The following is a 12,214-nucleotide window of genomic DNA, read 5'->3' on the forward strand; positions in this document are numbered from 1 at the left end:
AATAAATCTGTTTGAAGCTCAAAGGTAGTTGCTCTTAAATATATGAACTGATCTTTTTGCACAATTTAAAATTATTTAGAAATATATTAGAGTGTATGTGTTATAGAACTAGCCAATTCGAATGTTTGAGTTTCCCCACCTTCCTCTGCCCCTACCCACACAAAAAGCTTATCAAGATTCTCTATTCTGAAAATCAAAAAGAGAAAAAAGTTTTATTTATAGTAACTGAATGCTTTCATCCAATCAATGCTTTTCTATAGAGCCACCTACCTCAATGATAGAAACTTTAATAGTATATTTGACTCTAAACATCACAAAACAAATTTTCAGAAGAAAAGCGGGAAATCTAAGTACATTAATTACATAGGACACAGATAGTGTATGCTTATATTTACTGATTTGCAGAGTTAAACTGATAGAAGTTGAGCAAGAGACATAAGCTGCCTAAAGACTAATTAGAGAAGATATGCTAGAGGAAGAATGTCTTAAATTGGATTCTAAAGGAGGAAGAGGTCCACGAAGAATTTAAAGATGGTGTGCTCTCTTTAGAGAGCAAGCAGAGGGAAGACTACATCAGGATTGACACAATGAATACTGAAGTGAGAAGGGGGTCTAGAAATAAAACCTCTGTTTCTTTCAGACTGGCTACCAACAATTTAACTCCCTAGTGTTCCCACCCAGCTTTCAGTGATGTTACACCTGAAATCAAAGCCTTTATTTTCCTAAATATGGTGGGAGATGGTGATAGAGCAAAACAGGAGTTCCCTGAGTATGACAGACTTACAGACTCAAAAGGGGAAATGGGAGTGGCTTGGGGCTCTCTGGTTGTTCCCAAGCTTTCGAGCCCCAAAAGAGACTACTGTCCCAATGTCTTCTCTAGATTTTCTTTCCATATTATTACAGAAAAGGATTTTTCGGCTTATCAGAGAAATAGAACACCAGCACAAACAAAGTATATTTCTTCAATTAATATATCTGCTTTGTCCTTTAATAAATCAGTTCTTTAAATGAACATTTAAAAATTGAAATCAGTTGATTTTTTTTTCACCATTTCTTGTATCCTTTTCTGATGAACACTTCTCTTCATAGGCATTTTGATTTCACTACAGAGTAAGCTAAATTCTAATTCTAAAATTCCCCTAATGTATCCACTAGACATACAATTTTACCTTTAACAAAAGACCTCTCTCTAGTGACCTCAGATAAATGTCTAACAGTTGCTTTAATTTGAATAGGCCAAGAATCTGAAGTTTGCAGACACTTAAGATCCAGCACTCCGAAGTATAATTCTGTGAGATTGTTTTCCAGAATGAGATTAAATTTCCCAGACCAAAATACTTCCTCCTTCACTACCACTTTTCAATACTATAGTATTAATGGGCACAATTTTTCATTACTATTTGTTTAAAGATCTTTTAACCCATTCTGCTTTATAAAAAAAAAATTTTAGTGGTTTTCTCAGATTCAAATATTTTAAAACCCTAGCTTAACTTAAAGCTGCATTTATTCTCAGAGGCATTCTTGTATGAAACTTATTTAAGAAATTTATCTTTCAATTTTAAACTCATAAGAGCAAAGAATTTTAGAAAAATCTCATTCATATAATACTGTCACATTTTGTTAGAAGTATTCTGTGAGGGCAACATATTTGTGTAAAATGATCTAAGAACACTCTGATTTGTCAATACATAATACAGAAGCATTCCACAAAATTAAGAATTCTTGTTTTACATGTTTGGGAGAAATGTTTTAATGAGAAATCTATACTAGACACATAGAGTTTAGACTTAACCAAATAAAATTAAGAGCATGTATTCCTACAGTAACTTATTTTATTATTTTTATTATCATAACATTGATGATTTTGCACCCTTATATGTAACCCCTTACATTTTTTGTTTGTTTGTTTGTTTTTTGGTTTTTTTTTTTGTTTGTTTGTTTTTTTAACTGTTTTTCTTTACAGAGTCTGGCAGAGAAGTTAGGTATGCCAATTTGAGTCCAGTAAATTTTAGTAATACAGATGAAGTTAGATACTGCAGGTTACATTATAAGGGATAGTTTTTTTAGTTATTTAGTCATATGAATGAAGGGATCAAAAATGCATTTTTTTATTGAAGAGTGATCGTTTATTTTAACTTAGTATCTGTAAAATTTTAACTTAATGTTGTACAGCAGCATACCTCCCTTTTGTATTCTTACAGTACCTCCTAACTCTTTTCTATAAATTCATTACCATTTTAACTTTACTGAAACTGCATTATGGCATTAGTTCCTTCATTTCACTGTGAGGGCTTAAAAAATAGGGACTATATCTCATTTAAAATATCAGTGTCTAACACAGTAGCTCATCCTCAAAACTAACATTAAGATTGTTTCAGGAGCAAATAAAGGACAGTAAATCAATGTAAGAAAACAACTAAAAAGAAAATATAAGAGCATATTGTCAGAAAACATAATGGTATGACAGTATCTTGGAAAATTCCAGAACTGGAAACTAACATGCTGTTTGTTGTTAAAAACAACAAAATGAACAAAAGCAAGCTTATAGTCACTATCCACTACTCATCTTTCTTTTGTTTGTGTCTCTCTTTCTATCATGCCATTTTTTTCAATACTCATATCAGCTTTGGCTACACCCGAGCTCACACAGTGGAAAGACTGGCTGGCTTTTTACATTTTAACCACTCAATAAACATTCCTAGATGTGAGTCCAATCTTAGTGCCAGTGCCAGATTCATTGTAATGAATTCTGAAGAGCCTACCTTGGGTCAGGTGCCCACCCAGAGCTTGCCAGATGAGCTCAAAAGTGGAGTCAGACTGCCCAATGACCTTGGAGTGTAAGTGTGAAGCATCTCTCAAAGAGGGGGTACTGGAGATGTTCATGTAGGGCTCATGTAGGTTGGAGAGATTCAAAGGATGAATGAATGAGTCAATCACACTAAAGCACAAAATCTATTTTTAAAGTTCTCATCAACAAGCTTTGATTCATACATTCTAGGAATGGAAAGTATTCTCCTGGTGACAAACAAGATAACAATTAAAGCAACAACTTGTGATTGACATCGTTCTTGGATACTTGTTTTCCTTCCTTTCCCCTCTGCTGTATTTGTCTTGACTTTAAAGCACAGAATTGGCTTTTCATAACTGTTTATTCTATTGTGAGAGAATATGTAGTTTTCACATGACAGGATGTTCAGTGTATGCTTTTAGAACTGCTGTATTCATCAGTATCCTCCAGTGATTTGTGTTGAACAAAGTTGTTTGTTAAAAAACACACAGGAACAGTGCAGATATTAAATAATGGAATTCCTGTTTTCTACTTCCCTTAACTGCCTTTACCTAACTTAGTGATGCTTTCTCACACAGACTAAATAAGATATATGAAAATTTCAATTAATAGTTCTATACATGTTCTATAATTTTTCAAAGGCCTCTCTTGAGGTTGCACTGTGCTAAGCCAGGATGCAGGCCATGTATAGGGTAAATATCTTCAATAGCAACATAAGTAAAACCAAACCAAGAAGCAAGCCAAGAAATAAATGAATAAGCAGAGCGCATGAACAGCAAAGTGATGCTGTATTAATATCTAAACGGCAGTATGAGCTTGTGTCTTGTGATCACTTATCTGATGTGCATGGACGTACCACCTGGCTTCATTTAGAAGTTTTAGGCACAAGCTATCTCCTCCCCATCCACCTATAAGGCTCACTCAACAGATTTATACACATTCTGGGGCATTCCTGAGGTTACAGGTAGGTTGCTATCATAGTTTTATTTTACTGTACCCTTTACACAAAATCAAAATTAGGAAATTGCAACAATGTTCATGGGAGGGAAATATTTCTTTGATGATCTACTCAGATTACCCTTCTTGGTATGTCTATGCTGATTGCTGATGGTGATCATGAGCATGGAAGTTTGATGAGGATATTCTTATTAGAGTATCTAATTATAAGGTTAATCAATAATTAACTAATTAATAGGGTATCTTTATTAGCCTAACAAGGAATCCATCTACATAGGAAACTATCTACGTAGCAAATATATTTGATGCTGATTTTTAAAGGAAAAATCTTAATTTTTTAAACAGCAAATTTACACATTTGCCCAATGATTCTTGTTATCCTTTGACATCCTTTGTCTTCCTTTCAGGTAAACGTTATAGATACAATACATCATTTTCAATTTTAAAAATGGGTTTACTTGATGTAACAGGAAGACTCATTCACTGCTGTTAATTAATCATGGCAAAAGTGGTCTTCAAACCACAGTCACAAATTTCATTACAGCTTAAATTATTTTTAATGGTATCATACTCATAAAGTTAAACTTTGCTGCATATATCCAATAGTCATATTAACTCCATTTAGAATAAGCAAAATCAGTTAATTTAATTTTAAACTTTTTTTCTTACTAACAGAAGTTCCAACTTTAAAAAAGACCTAAATCCTTTATAGATGAAGGGAGTAAATCATTATTATCCAATTGTTGGCTGAGGGATAGCACTAGTGACAGATTAGAAAACATTGTGCAATGCAAAAGGGCCCAATTTTAAAAATCAGGAGATCTGAGTTTAGTCCAGCCTTCAGCAATTTTGTCCACTAAAAAAATTATACAATCTCTCTAGACATTCCTTGTATCTTCTATAATATTTAGGAGATTACATTTACTTCTGTGTAAGTATGTAAGAATTCTAAGATGCTACAAATACATGAAGATCCATTTAGTGTCAATCTTTTTCCTTCAACTAATGGAATTTGATTAACCTGAAGAATTTGCATTCTATCTTTCCATCATTTTTATTCCTCATAGAATCATGATATATGAATAAAAGAAACATTACTATTAAGCAAAATGAGAAATCTTACTTTTTTTATTCATTCTGTATATTAACCTACATTTACTGAACACCAACCTCATTTAACATTTGTTAAATACCAATGATGTTACAAATTCCTGCCCTCGAAGAATTTACACATAAGCTTTATACAGGCTACCAATGAGCTCTACAGCTTACAGATATATTTGATTTGGTGTGCAGTATTGACTGCATGGTGTTTGTTATTTTGATGTTTTTACTTATTTTATTACTTAAAAAGGGATTTCATATAAATATATGAATTTCTGGTTTATTTTGAGAAAAAAAATCAACTTATGCCTTCTAGTCTGATGACAACTGACTGAAGGTAACAACTTCTACTTTTAGGTAAGACCATCATTCTCTAGTTAAGAACATATGCATTTACCTACCCATCCCCAGTTTCATTTAGTGTTAATCCCTGGTCTACAAACATAAAGGTAGTTTGGAAAATATCCCACTGGGAGAAGCCATACTGAGTTAAACATGCTGTGAGAGTTTCATGTTAATGCTAAGATAGCTAACATCTATACCTAAGAGATCATTTTGTCAAGAGATAGGCATAAAGGATAGGATAAAGAGAAAGACGTAACAGTTGATGAGCTTGTGAGAATCCAGGATACAAGACAATTTGATAATTTGGTTTGTAAGACATTTCAAGCATGTGAATTCATTTTTATGTTAGGCTATTTATCTATGAATTGAGCCCAGGGAAATTCTATGCAGCCATGTTTCAAATGTTAACAATATTGGGGTAAATTCTGGCCATTTCTTCATCTTTGAATTCTACCAAAGTGTTTAAATATAAATAAGCCTTTAGGACAAACTTAAAGAATTGACAGAAGAGAAGGAAGAAGTATAAAGAGAATAGCAATACTTATCTGAAAGAAAGGAGGAGGGAAAGAGGAGGAGATCGTGTATGCAGAGAAAGAAAAGGAAAATCCTGATAGAGAAACAGTAAGTGCTACTTTACATGCCCCACTAACACTTGGCAGCTATTTGGTTTATTTACTACTAGCTAAAAAAAAAAAAAAAAATGCAGGAAAATCAACTAAAATAACAATTTTAGTTTAGAAGGTGGTACCAATCCAAATGAGTATGTAAATACTTATTACATTTGGTTGCATCTTTTTGTTTAACTTAGTTTTTAAACTCCATTTACTATTAAAAAAAAAATCTGAAAGTTTGGAAACAACCTAACTGTCCATCAATGAGGAGTTGATTAAAGTAACATCCTCAGTATGAAAAACTCTGTAATAATAAAACCAGAGCCAACTTCTCTTCCAATTCGTCACAGAAGACATAGTGCCTTGAGGCTCACATTACTTTTAGGGACCCATGAAACTGTGTTAATTTAAATTTCTTTTAAAATCAGAAGAAAGAAATATAATAATAATACTACATAAAAATGAATCCAGCCTTGATTATAGTCATCTTTATAGCAACCTAGTCATAAAACAGAACTTTATTATTATTATTATTATTATTATTATTATTATTATTATTATTATTGTTATTATTATTAAAGAAAGGGGCCAAAGAAGGCAAACATGCCTAGGGCCCACAAAAATCATAATTAGGCCTTGAGCAAAACAATACGACAAATCATGATGTACTGATATGGAATGATCACCAAGGTATTTTAAAAAAATAACAATAAAAAGCAAAGTACCAGTTTGTATATAAAGAATACTACCATTTCATTTGTATTAAAAAAGACACTTTTATATAACTTGTACATTTATGTTTCTTTCTGGAAGACGCATGAGAAACAAAATATTACTAGACTTTGAGAGAGGGACTATTTATCTGGTAAACAGGGATGGAAGACAGTTTTTCAGTAAATTTCCTTTCACACATTTTGAATTTTGAGCCATACAAATGTAATATCTGTTGAAATAAAAATATTTTAAAATTTTAATATTAACAAATAATTTTTAAATATATTATTTTAAATATTAAAAAAATTAATATTTTTTAAAAATTAAAAAATTTTTAAAAACTAACTAAAAATATTTAAAAACTAGTAGGTTTTCATCATATGGAAGCAACTGATCATTAGGAAGCTTTTCTCTCTCATATGGTATCAAGTATATCCTTCCAAATTAATGAGCCATTTTAAAATATAACAATTACCATCCAAATATCATACACTGTTTCTGGAATTAAAAACACAAGAAGAGCATCTCTAGTAAATTCCAAATTTGGCCTCAGCTCTATTAAAGAATGGCAAGATCTTTTCACAGAAGTTAACATATTTAATTGCCTTGGTGAATTTGGTTTTATTTTCTGAGGTGCACATCCTGTTTCTCAGCTTTAAAATATATATTGCACTCCCTCCCCTGCCCTGCCAGTGTCAATCACTGGATCCCAAACTGCACTGAAAGAGGTCCTATAGAAGTCAGTTGCAGACACCTCTGTTACAGGTTATAAACCTCATGGCCCTTTGATCCCAATGACTCTTCAGTGCCTCAGTAAATTCCCATTGCCTAATAAACACAGTTCTATACCTACTTGGTGATACTCATGCTAAGGAAGATTATGCAGTGCACTTATAGAGCCAGTCATAACTGCCCTGTCTCGCAGAATAATAATCTCTTTCCATTTTCCCTTCAAACCTGATACTGACTTCTCCTTTTAGGTTCACTGCCAATATGCTGTCCCTCACCTTAGGAACACTAAATTGTTACATGGGCTGAAATGTTGACATAACCCTCCTCTTTGTGGCCTAACCTCCCAAGTGAGGATGGTGATGAATGGAAGGCTAAGGTGTTATCACCAGACACTATACTGGCTCTGCTCTCAAACACCGCTCTCCTTTGTTCTTGCTTGCACTTAGACCACAGTCAGGTTTACTTCCCAGTTATTATTCTCTGAGCTGGGTGCTCAGCTACAGCCAGCGAGACCACTCACCACTTAGTACTGCCTTGGCATTACCCACTTCTGCTTTTCAAACAATTGACACAACAGATTTTTTTTTACAAATCTTCACAACAGAGAGACTCTTTATACATAACACCCTAAAATGAGGTCACTGGCATATATTTCTGTAAGAAATAACTCACTGGCAGAGATGCAGAAAATGTTTACATAAAATAATACCATAGGAGTATTTTTAACAATAGTTTTCCAGCTAAAGGGAAATTGTCCAACATACTAAATACACATAATAAATCATTAAAATTCATGTTTGCAAAGAGATTTTAGACAAATAAAATATTATTTATGATATAAATATAAAAACAGAATGTAAATTATACATACTCTATTGTTCTAAATATATAACTAAAAATGATATATGTATATATAATACACGCAGGCAAATATATAATATAGGACTATTGAAAGGAAATTCTCAGGATGGTAGAAATATTGCTTCTTTACACTGTAAATTTCTAAACTTCAATAGTATCAACATATTACTTTCATTTTTAGAAAAAAGCCATATGGATGACCCACTCTAAGAAATACCTCACAAAGATATAATTTTATTTGTAGCTACTTATATTATCATTCCATAAATATACTTGTATTCATTATTTTTTACTGGTTTCTGTAAGCCTAATTATTCTCATTATTCTTTTTAAAATGTCTTTTTTAGCATCAATATTGTGCCACTTCAATTTTCACTCTGAATCTTATGAACTTCCCACTTCATAAATCCCACTTCACACCTGACATTTCCCACCTCATACTTCACAAAGGTAATGGTCTTACAAGAGCATGCTTCTATTCATAAACATCCCACTTCTCACTTCACATTTCAAACTTCACATTTCACGTGTCTTAGTTCACAAATCGGAAAGAGTATATTTGCATTTACTTCACCTCCCCTGTCCTTTACCTTTATGCTTTACTGCCAGATTTTTATATGTACACACATCATAAATGTGGCCCTATATTATTTTGCAAAGCCTTGAATTATTTTTTAAGAAAATTGGGAGAATTACAAAATAGGTTTTTGTATTTACACACTGATTTTCAATTTCTGCTTGCCATTCTCTCCTTCCTGTAAATCAAAATTTCCATCTTGTATCTCTTCCATTCAGCCTGAAAACACCCTGTAGTACAGTCTGCTTGAAATGAGTTTCCTCAGCTTTCACTTGCCTGAAAGTCTTTATTTTGCCATATTTTTGTAAGATAATTTTACTGGATATAGAATTCAAGTTTAATAGCTTTTTTTTATTTCTCTTAGTACCTTAAAGATGCTACTGCTTCTGGTCTCCATAGTCTGATGAGAACTATGCCTTCATATGTGTTTTTATTCTTCTGTATGTAATGCATCTTTTTTCTATGGCTCCTTCAAGAAGTTCTAATTTGGACTCTGATATTTGTGACTCTCCGTGTTACTCTGATATGCCTAAATGCTGTTTTCCTGGTATTTATCTTGCTTACTGCTCTCTGATCTTCTCAGAACTGTTAAGTCAAAGTTTTTCAATTATTTTTCAAAAATATTTTACTGCCTTATTATACCTGATTGTTCTCTACTAGATTGAACTGAAAATGAAATGCTTATCAATATAAAGTGTTCTCTTTTTCCTTACTAACATAAACAAATTTCTTTAAAGACTAGAATATGTCCATTTAAATTAAAATTCCCAGATTCTCAGAAGCTAGAAGTGGCTATGTGACATACCTCTCTCCAGTGATGTCAAGGGCATCAGGTGGGGCTTCCGGGTAACCAGTTGTTTCACTGTTCAAAAAAAAAAAAAAAGCATGCATGACTCCTTATTTCTCATTACGCCTATTCCCCGGGCCCCTTCCACTTACCCACTTTGTCTCAGGAAGTTCTGACCTTAGAGTTGAGAATAATATGAGTCATATGGCCTTCTGACTCCAGAAGACTGAGAGGTACCCAGAGTAAAGCTGAACTAAACCTACGGCCTGGAACCAGGCCTATACAAGATCAGCTTAAATGAGTCAATCCATCTTGCCCAAAGACATGTGAGAAATAAATGCTTATTTTTAGTATGCTACTGATACCTTTTTAGTTATTGGTTATACAGCATTATCCTAGCAACAGCTGACTGATACAAGAAGCTAGACTCAAATTAGGGAAACCTATAATTAGGAAAAGATAAAATGTAGCCAGGAATAGCCCACCTCTGATGCTAGACTGCCTGAGTTCACTGCCCAGCTCTACTGTTTTTAACTTATGTTGATTTTCAGCAATTTTATTTGTAAAACAGAATAATAATGGGTTTGGGGTTTTTTTTGTAAGAATGAAACAAAGGTAAGTGTTTAACATTTGATAATATGATATCTGGTACACAACAGATGCTTAATTAATATTAAAAACTATTATTCAATACCAGACTGGGGGGGTCTTAGATTTTACTTATCAGGCCAGTCGTATTTTACATATTTCCATGGAAGACTAATGTTCTGTTGTTAGCTGAGGTATTCCCTGATAAATTAGATTAATGGTGGTCTTTTTCCAGTTTGCAGATTAATTTAAATAAATTGATATAAATTCCTTGTTCTAATTTTCCCCCTATGTTTTTAAATCTCTAGTGCTTGGCACAACTTGTTTGCAGGACAACTGAAAACAAGTAAATGAACAAGTAATACTACTATTAATAGAAAAAATTCAGAAACACCTATTATACTTAGTTTGACAACTTGTCTTTTAAATAGATATGTGTGCCCCAAATTTTCATTTTATATTACACAAGCAAAATACAATATTTTCTCCCAGGAAACTTGCTCCTAGTTCCCATGATGGCATTGAAAGTATTGTTTCATGACACTTTACAAAGAATATGCAGAAAACAGAGTGATTTTCAGATGCTTTGCCTCTTTAAGATCCCTACCAATATAAAAATAATTCCTTGTCAGGAGCAGGGAACAGAAAAGAGCTGGTTAATGACAGAGACATTAGGGAAGTGAAGAAAATTTGACAACATTTGGACACAGGTGGTGAGGGAAAGGAGATTCTTAAACTTTAGTATAAATAAAAATCATCTTGAGAGCGTAATAAAAATGTACACACACTTCATGTCCCTACTCCCAAAAATTCTGGCTTAGAAATTCTGGAATAGTGTCCATTTTTAACAAATCCCATTTCTGATTCTGATTCAGGTAGCTAAGAGTAACATTTGCAGAAACACTAGAACATGATATGCTGTAATCCTTTGGAACCATTAGTTTGATTCTGCTCTTTCAGAATTATTTAGTACTTTGCATGCCTGTTACTGGCAAGGACTGGTACAGGTGGGAAGCCAAGGGTAAAGGATGACTGTAGGATTATATGCTGAACACCTGGGTAAAGAATAATGTCATTAATCTAGATGAGGAACACAGTGGTAAAATGAGCTACTGTAAGGAAGAAAAAATGATGCAGGCTTTCTTTGTTTTGTTTTGTTTTTTGTTGTTGTTGTTTTTTTTATATGCTGCATATTGGACTTTTTTTGAGGAGTGCAAGGGAGTGGCATTAAATACTAACCCTCTTCCATGTATAGCTCTGAATAAGGTTGTGAATAAGGGAGTTAGGACACCTAAGGAGCCACTTCATTACTGATAGATGCCTAGGTTGGAAGCTAAAATTACGGTGTCACCTATGGTCTTCCTCACACTGGAACCCAGCATTAAGATATCTAGTCTTAGCAATTCTACACAGCAGGAGCAACTGCATTACTCTGTTACCCTCAAGAAGCTAGAAGACCTTACCAAAAACAGTCCTTTACAAAAATCTTACTGTATATTGTGTACTTATCATTTACAACACACACTTCAGAATTCAGAATGAATGCAACTGTTTATTGTGTTATCTTCATTTGAACCTAAGTGCTATGACCATATCTTACATGTCTATTATCGGATACTCATAATTAGACACAGTGCTAAGCAAGGAGCAGAAAGTCTAAAACAAACTGCTAAGTGAATAAGTTTTTAAAAGAACAAAAACTAACTTCGACTTCTGGTCAGGGGTTTTGTTTATTTGTATTTGCTCAAACCAAAGTTCCATGTTACTGATGTCAAAGTTAAACAGGCAAAAAAGACTTTATTCAACATTATCGCAAGAGAGGAAAGAAGCCAGAACTCTGAGCTCAATTCCCCAGAAGTAACAAAAGGCTGAAGAGATTTTAAGAGTAGGGAGCCTCTTAGGCCAACTCTGTTTAGTAATTGGTTTTAGCCAAAGGGAAGTAAATTTCCCCCTTAACTTCGTGACAGGAGGTAGTTTTACAGCTTGGAACAATATGCCTGCCTAGATTAGGCTCCTACCCTTCCACAGAGACCGGGAGATAGCGCTGCTTTTTTGTTGATGACATTTCAAAAGGAGGGTTCGTAAGTCCTTATGAAAGACAGTCCCGTATTGTAAAACCGACAAAAACTTTTTAAGACTTATATTTCACA

The sequence above is a fragment of the Camelus bactrianus genome, chromosome 3 (genome assembly GCF_048773025.1).
Source record: "Camelus bactrianus isolate YW-2024 breed Bactrian camel chromosome 3, ASM4877302v1, whole genome shotgun sequence".
Classification (NCBI taxonomy): domain Eukaryota; kingdom Metazoa; phylum Chordata; class Mammalia; order Artiodactyla; family Camelidae; genus Camelus; species Camelus bactrianus.